Consider the following 16,211-nt stretch of genomic DNA (forward strand, 5'->3'; position numbering starts at 1 on the left):
ATCAAAACCACATTGCAATGTATACTTTCCCACTTGTTCAGTTGCATGCAATAAATTTAGAAGTTATGTACATTCCATAACGTTCCATGTTAGTTGTCTTCTCTCGCCTTCTTTCTTGCTGGATGGGTTCGGAGCCGATCCTCGGCTCCAACTCGGCACTTGCTAAGCTCGAGAACTCATTTTACCAGCTCGAGGCAACCCTATATCCCATGATGCAAGGCATGACTACCTCAGATCTCGTTTGGTAGCTAGAAGAAAACCCTGACAAAAAATACTTCTTGCCAAGGAAGAAGATACTAAATGTAGGAGAAACTAGGCCAATGGCCACTAACAGTAATGACTCTTCCTATTGTGAACTCTTGGAAAGAGTGACAACACCCCCAACAAAAGGAAGGTACAACCTCAAGATCAGTCCAGGCCAGGGGAAGGAGGGAGGGGCAAGAAAGAAAAGCGAGAAGACAACTAACATGGAACATTATGGTATGTACATAACTTCTAAATGTTAAGTTGTCAAACTCGCCTTCATTCTTGCTGGATGGGACCGCGTCCCTAGCACCTCTATCCTGGGTGGCTCAATGGAACAGACTCTTGAGAACTGTGGAACCAAACCTAGCCCTGTCCCTGGAGGCCAAGTCCAATTTGTAATGAGAGACAAAGGTGTGAGGAGTGGCCCAAGTGGCTGCTGCACAAATGGTGTCAATAGGTAGCCTATCCTGAAAAGCTGTGGATGTGGATATGCTCCTGGTAGAATGTGCTTTTGGTTTTGAGGACAGTTGCTTGCCTCTAAGATGATAAACATAAGAAATGATAGAAGACAGCCATCTGGATAAGGTCACTTTAGAGACTGGAAGACCTCTTCTATTCTCTGCATAAGAAAGGAATAGTTGATCAGATTTTCTGAACTGTTTAGTTCTGTCCAAATAAAATCTGAGATGACGATGGACATCTAAGCAATGAAGTTTTTGTTCAGCTTTGTCTGAATAATTAGGGAAAAAAACTGGCAAATCAATAGATTGGTTAAGATTCGTCTGGGAAGCAACTTTGGGCAAAAAAGATGGATTAGGTCTTAAAGATACCCTATCTTTGTGAAAAACCAAGTAAGGGGAATGGACACAAAGGGCCTGAAGTTCAGAAACCCTTCTAGCTGAAGTAACAGCCACCAAGAAAATTGTTTTCCAGGAAAGAAACTTTAAGGAGCATGTAGCAGCCGGTTCGAAGGGGGGTAGAATCAAGGATGCCAGCATTAAGTTCAAATCCCACTGCGGAGGGGGATCTCTGATTGGAGGCTTCAGGAGAAATATACCTCTGAGAAAGGCTTTACAAAGTTTGTGGGACATTATGTTTTGATCTGCTAAACCAACATGAAAATTAGAGATTGCTGACAATTGGACTTTAACTGTAGAAGCAGAAGACCCTGATTGAAAAATCTCTGCTAAGAAATCCAGAACTGAATGCACTGGAGCCGTAAAGGGATCTAAGTGTTTAGACTTCGCCCAGAAAGAAAAGCGTTTCCACTTACTAGCATAAATCTTTCTGGTGGAGGACTTAAGAGAAGCTACTATGATATCCCTAACGGGGTTAGAGATCATAGGAGGCCTGGCTAAGGAAGGAAGTGGAGCAACCAAGCAGTGAGGTTGAGAGAACGAATGGCCCGGTGTGGTTGACCCGACTGGTGGGTCAGAAGGTCTGGAACTGGGTCCAGATGCCAAGGCTGCGCCAGGAGATGACGATGCAGGGACGGAAACCAAATTTGTCGAGGCCAGTAAGGGGCAATGAGGATCAACTTGGCTCTCAATATGGTAGCTTTCTGAATAACTTGTGGTATCAGTGGAAAAGGAGGAAAGGCATACAGAAGTCCCCGGGGCCAATCCTGGGTTAGAGAGTCTCTCGGGGAATGGCCTGGTAGAGGAAAAAGGGTGAAGAAGTCCGGGCATTTGCTGTTTTGGGGTGTAGCAAAAAGGTCGCAGGAAGGGAAGCCCCACTTCTGAAATATCTCGTCCACTACCGATTGCTTGAGAGACCACTTCGTGTGGCATGAGAATAGCTCTGCTCAGTCTGTCCGCTAAGAGGTTGGATCTCCCGGGGATATGCATTGCTATCAGAAACCGATGAGAGGAGATCGCCCATTGCCAAAGTCTGAGAGCTTCTCGACACAGTGGGTAGGACCTGGTGCCGCCCTGCTTGTTGATATACCAGACTACAGACATGTTGTCCGTCTGAACTGCAATAGTCCCTAAGGGAAGAAAGTCGTTGAGGGCTTGCAACGTTAAAAGCACTGCTCTCACCTCTAGGACATTTATGTGCAGATGGTATTCTATGGGTTGCCAAGTCCCATGGACCATCCTGCCCTGATAATGCACCCCCCCCCCACCCAATCAGAGAGGCATCCGTAGCAACTATGGCAACCGGAACTGGGGGAAGAAACAGTCTGCCCTGATGGAGCAGAGGAGAAGACATCCACCAGGTTAGATGACTCTTGCATGACTGCGTGACAAAAATCTCGTGACTCATGGGGAGTTGCTGGAATGACCATTGAGCGAACAACATCCACTGCAGAAGACGCATGTGGAAGCGGGCTAATGGCAGAACAATGGCCGCAGCCATAAGACCCAGAACCTTCAGGACAAATTTGGCTCTGATCTTCTTGCTGAGTAATATGATCCGAACATACTTCTGAATGTCCAGAATTCTTCGTTCTGTGAGTCTGGCTGACATGCTGACAGTGTCTAATTCTGCGCCTATAAAGGTAATAGATTGGCAAGGCGACAGAGAAGATTTTTCAAAATTTATTGAAATCCCCAATTGCTTGCAGGTTTGCAGAGTGTGGTCTCTGGCCTTGAGAAGTTGATGCCTGGTGGTGGCGGAGAGGAGCCAGTCGTCTAGATACGGAAACACCTGGAATCCTTGACGTCTCAGATGAGCCTTAACCACTGCCATGCATTTGGTAAACACTCTGGGGGCTGTAGTGAGGCCAAAGGGCAGGGCTCTGAATTGAAAATGACTGGACCCCAGCCGAAAGTGGAGAAACCTTCTGGAGCGCCTGTGAATCTTTATATGATAGTACACATCCTGAAGGTCTATTGAGCACATCCAGTTGTCCTTGCCTAAAAAGGGTAGAATGGACTGAAGCGTGACCATCCGGAACCTTGCCTTCTTGACAAACTTGTTTAGTTTGCTGAGGTCTAAAATTGGTCTCCAATCTCCCGTCCTTTTGGGGACCAAAAAGAATCTTGAGTAGGTGCCGGATCCTACTTGGTCTGCTGGCACTATTTGGATAGCTCTTTTTGCTAGAAGTTTTGAAACCTCCTGTTTTGCCAATTCCCTTAGACCGGGTGAGACATCTGGAAGGGAATGATGAGGAACGGGATACCTCTCGAAAGGGATATTGTAGCCCTCGGATATGATCGACTGTACCCATTTGTCTTGAGAGAGGGAACGCCAGGCTATTGGGTACAGCGACAATCTTCCCCCGACTGCCTCCAAGGGTGGGCAGTTGGGCAACACCTCAGGGATGCTGGAAGGGTTTATCAGGGAGAGTCTCCCTGCTACCCTGATTCTGCGGACCCCCTCTGCCCCTAGGGCGGCGCCTATTATTATTACCCCCTCTGCCTCTGGGGGTAAACTGACCACGTGTGTCTGGCGTGACACCTTGAGATTTACGGAACCACATTTTCCCTCCCTTCTGACCCTTTGGATAGGGTCTTGAAGGGGTGGAGAAATGGACTCCTACGGCAGAAAAGGTCTTGCCGTCTTGCTCACACCTGGTCAATGTATCCTTCACCTGAGGCCCGAACAAAGCCGAACCGTCAAAGGAGGTATTGGTGAAGGACGCCTTAAAAGGGTCTGCAAAATTACAAAGCCGCATCCAGGCCTGACGCCTAAGTGCCACTCCTGTGCCTGAGGCCCTACTCGCCCCATCGGCTGCATAAGAAATGAGCCGCATGGAGGAGTTAGTCAAAGAATTAGAAGTTATGTACTCACCATAACGTTCCATCTGAGTAGGTGACTTCATTTGGATGCAACCTGTGGGTATCGGATCCGACCTCGGATCCGAGCCGGCATTTCAAAAGCTTAGGCTCCGAGCTCCTAGCTCCTCCCTCTACCCATAACCCCTTGCCAAGCCCTGACTGACCTCAGATTGAGTTTGCCTATATAATACTGACCACAGTACCTGAACAAAGCAAAAAATACTCGCTGTATAAAGGTCAGGGGGATGGAGGGGGGGATGGTTGCATCCAAATGAAGTCACCTACTCAGATGGAACGTTATGGTGAGTACATAACTTCTAAATCTGAAGTAGGCAGACTTCATTTGTCTGCAACCTGTGGGACAGAGTCCCCAGCTACCTGAATCTTAGGCGGCCGTCATGGAAGGATGTTTCGGAGCACCGCTGAGCCAAAGGATGCTCTTCCTCTGGAAACAACATCCACCTTATAATGAGAAATAAAGGTATGAGGTGAGGCCCAAGTGGCTGCCGCGCAGATATCATCCAATGACACACGGGACTTAAAGGCGGCTGACGTGGAGACTGCCCTAGTAGAATGAGCCGTAACCCTCTGAGGAGCAGGTCTACCTGAAGTGTCATAAGCCTGCAGAATACAATTAGCAATCCACCTCGATAGTGTGACTTTAGGATGGAACTGGAGCAGCCAAGCTGTCAATTTCAGGGTGCGTAGATTGGGGACCGAAATTCCCAGAGGATGGGAGATGAGATCTGGAATCGGATCCAGAATCCAGGGTGGATTCACTTTGTGAGACCATACAAAGGGGAACCAGGGTTGACGAGGCCAGAACGGGGCAATGAGAATCATTCTGCTCTCCAAACTGTTGGCTTTCTGCAGAAGCCTCTGCATTAGAGGTAGTGGAGGGTAGGCATAAAGGAGACCGGGAGGCCAAGCATGCACCAGCGCATCTCTCGGGGATTCCCCTGGTGGGGGAAGCAGAGCGAAGAAATTGTCGCATTTGGCGTTTGAGTGAGAGGCAAAAAGATCGCAACAGGGTTGCCCCAAACGGCAAAAATCTTCTTCACTACCTGAGGATTGAGAGACCACTCGTGAGGGGAAAGAATGGTGCGACTGAGTTTGTCCGCAAGGATGTTGGATTTTCTCGGAATGTGCGTTGCTACAAGAAAGCGTTTGGTGGAAATTGCCCATTCCCAGACTCTCATGGCCTCTCGACAAAGGGGATAGGACCTGGTTCCTCCCGGTTTGTTGATGTACCAGACTACCGACATGTTGTCTGTCTGAATCGCAATAGTCCCTGAAGGAAGAACATGGTGAAGTGCTTGCAACGTGGAGTTCCACGTGCCTTGGACAATCTTCCCCGCAGAATGCCCCCCCCACCCGAGGCAAGAAGCGTCCGTGGTCACTGTGGCTCGGGGAAATGCTGCACAAAAAGGTCTCCCTGTCAGAGGCTCCGGAGATCGAAGCCACCAAAGAAGGGAATCCTTGCATGCTTTGCTGACCGCTATCGGAGTGTTGAGAGAGGAACAGAGAGGGGACCACTGAACTTGAAGGGTCCAATGAAGAACCCGCATGCGTAAGCGCGCATGAATAAGAAGCGGGATAGCTGCCGCCATCGAACCTAGGGCCCTCAGGACCGAAGCTGCTGTCGGAAATGGTTGCAGGACCGCTGCGACATGACACTTCAGATTGGAAATTCTGTCTGGGGTGAGGTAGGCTCGCATTGACCTGGTGTTTAGTCTTCCTCCTATGAAATCTATAACTTGTGTGGGGTGCAGTAAAGATTTCTCCCAGTTGACAGTGATGCCCAGCCTTGGGGCTATACGAAGGAAGTAGTCCCTGGCTGAGCACAGAAGATGCCTTGATGATGCCGTCAGGAGCCAGTCGTCCAGGTACGGAAAGACCTTTAATCCCTGGAGCCTCAGGTGGGCCGCTACAACAGCTAGAACCTTGGTGAACACCCTGGGGGCTGAGGTGAGACCAAAGGGGAGGACCCTGAACTGATAATGACTGGCTCCCAGCCGGAAGCGAAGAAACCTCCTGGACCGTCTGTCCATGCGAATGTGGTAGTACGCGTCCTTGAGGTCGATGGAGCACATCCAGTCGTTCTCCCTGAAGAGGGGGAGTATAGATTGAAGGGTGACCATCCGGAACTTTTGCTTGGTTACTGACAGGTTCAGCAGGGAAAGATCTAAGATCGGTCTTAAGTCCCCCGTTTTCTTTGGCACTAAAAAGAACCCGGAGTAAAACCCTGACCCGGTTTGATCTGGGGGGACGCACTGGATAGCTCTTTTTTCTAGCAGCTGTCCGATTTCGATAGCTGCTGCCTCCCTTTGGTCGGGTGGAACATCTGGGAGGCTGCGAGATCTGGGAACTTTGTACAGGGGAATTGTATAACCTCTGGATATCACGCGAAGCACCCAACGGTCTGTTGTGATGGACTCCCAAGAAGTTAGGTGCCTCGAAAAACGCCCCCCGACTGCCTCCAGAGACGGACAGCCGGGCAACCCTTCAGGGCTGGTGCGTGGGTCTATCAGAGAAAGGTTCTCTGGACCCAAAGTTTCTAGGAGCCCCCCTGCCTCCAGGACGGCGACCTCCCTGTCCTCCTCTGCCACGGGAGGACTGGTTATCCGGAGCAGGTTGGGACTGCTGCGACTTCCGGAACCACATCTTCTTCTGTCCCTTTTGGTTCTTCGAGAAGGACCTCTGGGGAGCTGAGAAGCGGACTCCGACGGCAGACAGCATCTTCCCGTCCTTCTCGCTCTGGACTAATGTTTCGTGAACAGTTTTGCCAAACAAGGCAGAACCATCAAAGGAGGCATTCGCGAAAGTCGCCTTGAAGGGCTCTGCGAAATCACAGTGGCGGAGCCAGGCCTGCCGCCTCATGACTAGGCCTGCTCTGCTGGCTCTAGCGGCTCCCTCGGTAGCGTGAGAAAGCAGCCGCATAGATGTGTTAGAAACTGCTCTAAGAGTAGCCATTCGGGTGGAGTATACCTGCTTGTCCTCACCCGACATGGACTCTGGGGGAGATGCAGCGTATTCTTTAATCAAATCCCGCTGCATCCTGATGACGTGTGCCATGTAGTTCAGCGCTCTCAAAGAGAAGGTTGCTGAACTGAAAACTCGCTTCCCAATGCGATCCATCGAGCGGGACTTCTTGCCCGGAGGATGCATAGAGGGACTCTCCTGGGCCAATTCCCTCTTAGTGGCTGCAGCCATCATCATGGCATCTACTGGGGCCTTTGCTCCAGTGAGTGCGGTCCGCCGGAGGGGAAAGGATACGGTCAGGACGCTTGGGTACAGGCTCAACGGTGTCCGGATCCTTCCACGCTCTGATGGATATAAGGTCCACCAGAGGATCGGCAGGAGGGGACACCCAAGAGGTAGATGGGCCGCCTCGAATGCCTCCAAGAACACAGACTCGTCTGAGGAGGCCTTGGGGCAGACCACCCCCTGATCCTCAACATTTCCATAATGTCTCCAAATGAGGCGTCTTCAGGGGTGACCTTGGGAGCCTTCCCTTCATCCAAGTCTGTGTCTTGAACGGACTCGGGGAGTCCATGTGCCTCCTTTGCACTTACGCTTCCGAGGTACTTCTTCGGGGGCTGTCCGAGGAGTACTCTTCCGCAGCTGGATGTTCCAAGGGAACTACTTGGGACATCGAGGCGGGCTGTCCCTGGGACCGGCTGGTGGGAGCCTGGCCCAACTGCAAGAGAGTGCGGGATGGAGCCGTGGCAGGGACCGGGGGTCCGGAAGTCCTCAACAGTGCCCTTTCCACTACGTCGAAGGCCGAGGGGGAGCCAGCTTCTCTAAACCCTGAGAGCCGTCCCCCACTCGGATCCGACGCATGGATCGGAGCCGGAGCCGAGACCGTCGGATCCGAGAGACCGGTGTGCTCCGACCTAGACGGAGCCGAAGACACACCAGCTCCCTCGGATCCAAGGCTCGGTCCTCGGCTCCGAGAGGTCGGGTCCGAAGTACCCGAAGCACTCAAGGGATGGGACGGATCCGAGGTGCGCCGACCCATCGGATCCGACCCACCCCCGGATCCAACTCTGCCCGGCGCCGACAGCTCCGAACCCATGGTGTGGGTCGGAGAAGGAGCCAAAGGGGCGAAAAAAGGGGTCGAAGCCCCTCCCGGATGGGGGGGGGGCTAGGAGCACTCCCATTTGCATTTGGGCCTGGATGAATTTCCTCATCATCCGGTCCATGTCTGCTTCACTCATGGAGAAGGTCGATCTAGTCGAGGCCACCGGCGGATCTAGAGAGCCTTGGGGACGACGCTGAAGGGCTAGCCTCCTCCTCCCCGGGCCCAGGAGAGAACGGAGGGGAGTGGAGCCGAGGAGGAGGGAAGCTAGAAGGCACAGGAGAGGCCCGCTTGGATGGAGGAGCCGAACTAGAGGTTTCAGCTCTCCGTTTGTGGTGCCTCTCCCTGTGCCTCTCCTTCTTTTCTCTCTCCCTAGAAGACTCTCTCTCCTCCGGCATCTTAGAGGGAGGTTGAGTCCCAGCCGGTGGAGGAGAGCCCACAGCAACTGTTTGCTGTGTAGAAGGGGCAGAAGCCGAAGCGGTATCTGGAGGGAGAAGTCCCGCCAGAACCAGCTTCGACCTCCACTCCCTCAAAGCTCGGGGGTTGAACCCTGCACAAATGGTACAACCAGATGACAGGTGTTCAACCCCCAAGCATTTAACGCACCGAGTGTGGCCATCCGCTGGGGACAGCTTATGGCCACACTCGGTACATTTAGAGAATACTGCCTTATGGGCTTCAGACATGTTAAGCCCTAACAGGCCTAAAACACACACACACACACAAACTACGCAAAACCCGAGAAAAAATTAAAAGATAGAGAGAGGAAAGCCTAACACAAACACTTCTAACTAATTAAATTAAAAAAGTTAAAGTTTTTCAAAATTTTCCTGTCAGAAAACTTATCTGCACTAGGAGCTCAAGGAATCCATCGCAACTTGAAAGCGGCAAACGAAATCTGAGGTCAGTCAGGGCTTGGCAAGGGGTTATGGGTAGAGGGAGGAGCTAGGAGCTCGGAACCTAAGCTTTTGAAATGCTGGCTCGGATCAGAGGTCGGATCCGATACCCACAGGTTGCAGACAAATGAAGTCTGCCTACTTCAGATTTGAGGATTCCTAGCTGTGAGGCAATCTTTTCCTGAGCCCCAGTGGCCGAAGGATCCTGAACCACTTCACCTAGTTCCTTGAGAATGTCTCTCTGAAGTCTGGTAAAGTGACAGAGATAGTTCAGCGAACGCATAGCAAAGGTCGCTGAAGAAAACATCCGCTTGCCGTACCTGTCCATGGTCCTAGAATCCTTATTAGGAGGATGGACAGGCACAGAAGGATCAGCAAGTTCCTTCTTGGTGGCCGCCGCCACCACCATAGCATCAACAGGGACACCCTTAGAAAGAAACTGTTTGTCTGCCGGGGCTGCAATGAATTTGGAGGGCCTCCTAGGAACTGGTTCCACAGAATCCGGGGCTGCCCACGCCTTCCGAGCCACTACTTGCATGAGTGGGTCGAAGGGCGGAGACACCCAGGAGGTGGAGGGTCGAGATCCGAAAGCCTCCAGGTATACAGACTCATCCTCAGAGGGGTTAATGGAAGGCCAGTTCCCCCTCTGCTTAAGGAGTTCCAGGATGTCTGAAAAGGAGACATCCTCAGAGGGGGACCGCGGGGAACCCTCCGACTCATCTAAGTCGGTATCTGATGTAGTAGACTCAGGGGAGTCTGTGTGCTTCCTCTTACACGTCCTCTTACGCGGGGGTTCTGCTGCAGGATCAGGAGAAACCTCAGAAGAGGAAGTTATTCCCAATGGGGAAACCTGGGGCGATGGATCTCTGGGTCCGGCAGCAAGAGGCTGGCAAGAGACATCAACAGGCACCGAAGATGGAGGAGCTAAAGGAATAGACCATTGACCTAGCTCGGGGGCTAGGACACTCCTCATCACCTCGAAGGCTTCTCTCCCAGGGAGGCCAGAAGACCCCCGCTCCGAAGAAACAGGAATCCCCGGACCCACCGAAAGAGAAGGCTCCGAAGCCGATGTCGGTGCCGAGCTCACCAATGCCGAAGCTCCAAGAGGGAGAGCAGGGTCGGACAAGGGTCCGATGCCACTTGCCCCCTTGGAGCCGACAAGGGAGACTCGACGACCGGATCCCTCCAACGAAGGTCTCATGGAGGAGATCGGAGCCGAAGACGTCGGAGCCGAAAAGGGAAGTATCGGCTCTGGCGCACCCACGGTCACCGTTCCGAGAAGCTCCGGCTCCGAACTCTGAAGGAGAGTTGGAGGAGGAAGTTCGGGGGGAAGAGAAATAGCAGACGTCTGTTGAGACGGGCTATGGAGCATTTGGGCTAGTGCCTGTGACTTCAACAGTCTGCTTACCACCCTCTCTAAATCATGGTCTGATAGCCTGGAAGATCTTGAAGATCGGCTCCGATGGCTCCGCTCCGACAAAAGAGGAGATCCCGGTGCCGAATGAATCGACTCCAGGGAAGGAGACAGAGATCTCTTCCTGGATGGAGCCATCGGAGCCGATGACCTCTCGGGTCCAGATGGAGCCGAAGACTTGTCGGCTCCAATACTGGATAAAGACACGTCGTCTCCAGCCGGAGCCGACAAAGTAATAGGCAATTGTGTGTCGGAGCCAGTCGGAGCCAACACAACAATCTCCAAGGTAGAAAGATCGGCTCCAGCCGGAGCCGATCTCGACTCCGAAGGAGTCGGAGCCACAGCCGAAAGCTTAGGAACTACAGCCTAGGCTCTAGATGGCTTAGAGGGTTTAACCGACCCAGCCTTGGTCGGAGAACCTTCTGGCTTTAACAAGCCACAAAGAATTAATTTATTTCTTCTTTCCTGCAGGACTCTCTGACTAAAGGAGTTACAAATGGCACAGGAGTCCTGCAGGTGTAAAGGCCCCAGGCAATACACACAAGAAGTGTGACCGTCTGTCAGAGACATTTTCTGACAGCACGAGTCACACTTCTTGAAGCCTGAGACCTTTACCTCTTTAGACATAATAATGTCCAAACACAGACAGACACACAACAATCAGACAGTTAATCCCTAAAAACACACACACACAACCTGACAGGAATTAACTGAGGGGGAGGCTTAAGGCCTGAAGGAAATAAATCCTAACCTAAAGGAAGGGAATATAGGGTAGGAGACAAGTATAAGTATAAAAAATATACCCAAAAAAGGACAAATAGAAATTAAGGGGAAAAACTCTGACTAATCTGACAGAAATTGAAAACTTTACCAGAGCTGGTAAAAAGGAGACCTCTTCGCGAAGCGGCAAACGAGATCTGGGGTAGTCACGCCTTACATCATGGGATATAGGGTTGCCTCGAGCTGGTAAAATGAGTTCTCGAGCTTAGCAAGTGCCGAGTCGGAGCCAAGGATCGACTCCGAACCCATCCAGCAAGAATGAAGGCGAGTTTGACAACTTAACATCCTGCATTTCCTTATTTTCTGCACAATCAGAATTTGACAACATTTTCTGTTTTAGCAGTGACATTAAGTATTGCTGATATTTAAGCATATGAAATTGACAATTTACAGCACTCACAGCCAAAGTAGCAGAAGTGTAAACCTTTTTTTTCCCCATCTGTCTAGTGACCTTGAATCTCTATCAGAGGGGATGGGGTTTTTTTGCAGTAGAAGCCTTGACCCCTTTGGGACCCTGAGAAATAGTTTCTGGGTCAGCAGCAGGGTTTTTATAAAGAAATTTATGTGAATCTGGAACCCTGTAGTATCTGTCTGGTTTAACAGGGGCAGGAGGTAGAGAGTCAGGAGAAAGTCCGGACTCTGAAAATACATCATCTACAATGTTTAACACAGGAGGAATAGCCAAAGACCTGTGCTGAGGTAGTAAAAGAAAATCTCTAAGCCTTTTCTTAAATTCTGACTCTGTCTTAAGGAGATTCTCCTGGCTAAGACTCCAGTCAGTATGGATACCCATTTGGACAACTCTGAATTGTTTGCCCCTGCAGCTGCTAATTTATTTAAATCTCTGCAGGAAAAGGGTAAAGAATTAAAGGAAATGAAACATCTTTGTTTCCCCAGTACCTAAATTTCAACAAAATTACCCAGCAAAAACTGCCTTTGTCCACAGACACTCCCGCCCTTCTACACCTACAACAAAAAAGGATGGTAGGAGGTCTCATTAGCCCAGGGCTTCTTTTGCAACTCCGGCTCAGAAGCAGACGTTTCCCGACAAGCCTGGTTCCCTCTGACTGCCCAAACAACCTCACCCACATTCCTCTTTCCCAGCACCTCTCTGTCTCCGCCAGTCTGGGAAAGCATAACTCAAGACTCCTGGGTTCTCTCCATCATTGAAAAAAGACACTTTCTGGTATGAGATTCCCTACCTTCCTTCAGGGGTATCCCTCAACCACCAAGGGAACAACTACCCTCCTTTCCAAAAGTACTGCTAGACCTGCAGAGACAAGGGGCCATTCAGGAGGTTCCTCAAGACCAAAAAGGAAGAGGTTTCTACTCCAGAATGTTCCTAGTGCCCAGAAAGGATGGTCCTTGAAGACCCATTCTGGATCTGTCTCATCTCAGCAACTTCCTGAAGGGACCCACCTTCCGTATGTTAATGCTGTGGAGCTTGTTCCCCCTTATTCTGCCACAAGCCTACGTGGCTTCCATGGATATCAAAGATGCATACCTACACATTCCCATCCACCCCAACTGCAGAAGTTTTTACATTTCTCTGTGGCTTCCCGGCATTTTCAGTTTTCTGCCTTGCCCTTTGGACTTTCTACTGCACCAAGGGTATTTACAAAATTCTTAGTTCCTGTGATTGTCTACTGCAGGCTTCAGGGCATCCATATTTTCCCTTACCTGGACGGGCTCCTCTTTCTGGCGACCTCTCCAGAGATCCTTGAGCAAAATATCCTCTTTGCCATTTCTCTAATACAAAGTCTGAGAGTCACCATACACCACAAAAAAAAAAATCTGTTCTCACCCCCTTCTCAGGTTCACATCTTCCTGGAATGCAGAATACTAACAGACCTCATGAGGGTCTCTCTTCCTCCTCGAAAGACACAGGACCTCACCTTCTACTTCCAAAACCTTCTGCCTCTTCACCACAGTTCAGCCAGAGAGTTCCTCAAGGTTTTGGGCTTCATGGCATCCACCATTCTTATGCTACCTCTGGCCAAACTTCACATGAGAAAATTCCAGTGGTTCCTAAAGTCAGTTGAATGCAACATTAACATCCTCTGGAATTTGCAATTCCTCTCATTCCCTGTCTGAAAAGGGAACTACAGTGGTAGATCCAACAAGTGTCACTCAACCCAGGACTCCTCTTGCATCATCTGTCACCAGTCCAAGAGCTGTTCACAGATGCCTCGGATGTAGGATGGGGGGTAGCTTTCAGAAATTTGAAAGCACAAGGGGTATGGTATCCCTCTCAACAAAGGGAACACAACAGTGTAAGAGATGAGGGTGCTGCTGCTAGCCATTCAGACCTTTCATCCTCAATTCCTTCCAAGACCTTTAAAGCTATTCACAGACAGTATGACGTTCCTCTGGTATGTGAACAAGCAGGAGAACCAAATTCCTACCTACTAAGTAGGCTGGCACTCCAGGTTTGGGAGCTGACAGTCCAATATCAGGTGACTCTTCAGGCAGTGTACATTCTACCAGCCAAAATTGTGTGGCAGACACTTTGAGCAGGTTCCTAGCACAGTCCTACGAACGGATGTTTCAAAGGGATGTGTTTCTGGATATTTTCAACCGGTGGGGTATACCTCAAGTAGATCTCTTTGCTTACCCCAAGAACAGACAACTTCCACAATTTTGTGCCAAAGTTCCTCACCCTCTGGTTTGGAAGGTGGACGACTTCTTGTTTTCTTGGAAGGGGATGTTTCTGTACTCATTCTCTCCCCTTCAGCTCATTCCAAAAGTTCTGTTCAAAATTCAACAGGACAACCCAAAAATCTTGCTGATGACGCTCATTTGGCCAAGATGGCACTGGTTCCCCTCTTTCCCTGCATTTAGCCATAGGCGATCAACACAAGTTATCTTACATGGTGGACCTTCTCACACAAGACAAAGGAACTCTCATCCATTCCCACTTCTCTACCCTTCAGTTGACTCTGTAGAAGGGTGATAGGGTTTTAATTCCTTTGAGATACCTATTCTCTGAGGACGTGCTAAGGATTCTGCAGGAGGCCAGGAAACCCAACACTAGAAAATCTTGTCTATCCAAGTGGAAGAGATTTTCACTTTGGTGTGTCTCACAAAACTAGGATCTACTAATCAGTGGAAGTCCCCTTGGTTCTATCTTATGTGTGAATTGCTCAATGCTGGCTTCGCCTACTCTTCAGTGAAGGCCCATATGTCAGCTATTTCTGCCTGTCTGCCTCTATCTCCCCCTCTAGCTAGCAGATTTGAGGGTAAACAATTTCTTAAATTAAGGCATCTTTCACATCAGACCTCCCAGGAAACCTATCCCTCCTCCCTGGAATCTTAATTTCATGCTCAAAAAAACTGACTCTCCCCCTTTTCAAGCCAGTTTCATCAGCTTCCCTGATGGAAGTACTGAGGTTATGTACCAATAACCTCAGTACTTCCACTCGGATAGCCTCTCTATCACTCAATATGCTGATGATGCCACTCTTATCTGCTAGGACCCCCCCCCACCTCAGGAACTACAAGAAAAAACACAAAAAATCTCTCCAAGACTTAGAAAACTAGCTCACCGACCATCAACTCATGCTCAAGCCAAAGAAAACTAAGCTAATGGTCTTCTGTAATAAAAAAGCTAAAAGTAGCCAACCTCCTCTCACCATCTACTCCTCTAATGGTACAAAAATTGAACCATGCTATCAAACTAAGCTTCTAGGCATATCAACAGACAACTGTTGAAAATTCGACAAACATATATCACTAAGCTTCTAGGCATATCAACAGACAACTTTTGAAAATTCGACAAACGTATATCACTATCAATTAAAAAAGTCCACATCAAACTAGGCTCACTCTGTAAGGTTAAACCATACCTGACCAACACCACCAGACTACCCACAGCCAGACTACCCACAGCCAGATCTCACCTACTATCCACCTTCCTTTATTGCTCCCAAATCTTTACCAACCTGCACAAGTCCGATCTGAATAACCTAGAGACCTGCTATAACAAAATAGCCACGTTTGCCGTAAACCAACCCCATAAATCTCATCACTGTTCCACACTTCACCAACTCAACTGAATTGTACTACCCAACCTATTATCTCTCAACCAACTAACCACTGGCCACTGTATCATCCATAAACCCAACAACTGTCCTCCTCTCCTTGATCTAGTTCAACATAATACAGTGGTCCTTACAATGCATTCCAGGGGTCTGTGAGCTCATCTAGATATTGGGCATCATCAGCAACTTTGTAAAAAAAAAAAATGAAAAGAAAAGTTGCTCCTCTCACAGTCAATTTATAACAGCAGCAAAAAAAAAAAAAAGGATTTAAAAGAGACTTTCCCGTATGTAGCTGAGCTGCTTAATTTCCGCATTAGTGGCTAAGCCGCTGCTTGCCCTGAGTGTTTAGAGATGGAAAGAAGGAACAACTTCTGCATTTGCGGCTGACGCTGAGCAGCTGCTCACTTGCCCTTTGTTTTCTGCTGGGCAGTTAGAACTTGGAGGGAAATTTAAACAAATGTTCTGTTCCCTCCAAGTAGGGTCCAGGATTTGTTGGTCACTGCTGACAGAAATTATTGCAGAGCTGATCCAGAAGATCTTATTGAAAAACCCTGTCCTGAAGGTATTTTTTTAAATAAAGTCTTATAAAATAAGTGAACTGTGCAGATTTCCCCATTATGTCCAGATTTTTGCCTCGTTTGGTCTGTTTCTCATAAAATGGTGTTTTCTGGCAAATCCCTGGTAAATCGCTTCAGACTGAAGTCAGAAAATAATGGCAGATGTTTGTGCTTTAGACTTCATATCCTTCAGAAAACTTGTACTAATGCAAAACTTGATCTATCAACTTTCTAAGTTTGAAACAGCAATATTTAAAATGTGTCCTTAATTTTAGCCCTCTGTCTCCCACCCCATTATGACATGCTTTGTCCAGATTTCTTGTGCTGAAGAGGTTGAGAGGTATGGTGTGTGTGTAAGAGGGAGGGAGGTGTGTGTGTGTAAGAGGGAGGGAGGCAGGTAAGGGTAGTGTGTGTGTGTGTGTGTGTGTGTGTGTGTGTGTGTGTGTGTGTGTGTGTGTGTGTGTGTGTGTGTGTG

General features: G+C 49.3%; 1 protein-coding gene across 1 annotated transcript in view; it reads right to left on the reverse strand.

The window, feature by feature from the left end:
- Positions 1 to 16,211, reverse strand: part of LOC122791564 (dickkopf-related protein 3-like) — a 1,366,110-nt gene that overhangs the window by 942,224 nt on the left and 407,675 nt on the right. The gene's annotated exons all lie outside the window — the stretch shown is intronic.

Source organism: Protopterus annectens, chromosome 17.part0 (assembly GCF_019279795.1).
Source record: "Protopterus annectens isolate FY-2018-M chromosome 17.part0, PAN1.0, whole genome shotgun sequence".
Classification (NCBI taxonomy): Eukaryota; Metazoa; Chordata; order Ceratodontiformes; family Protopteridae; genus Protopterus; species Protopterus annectens.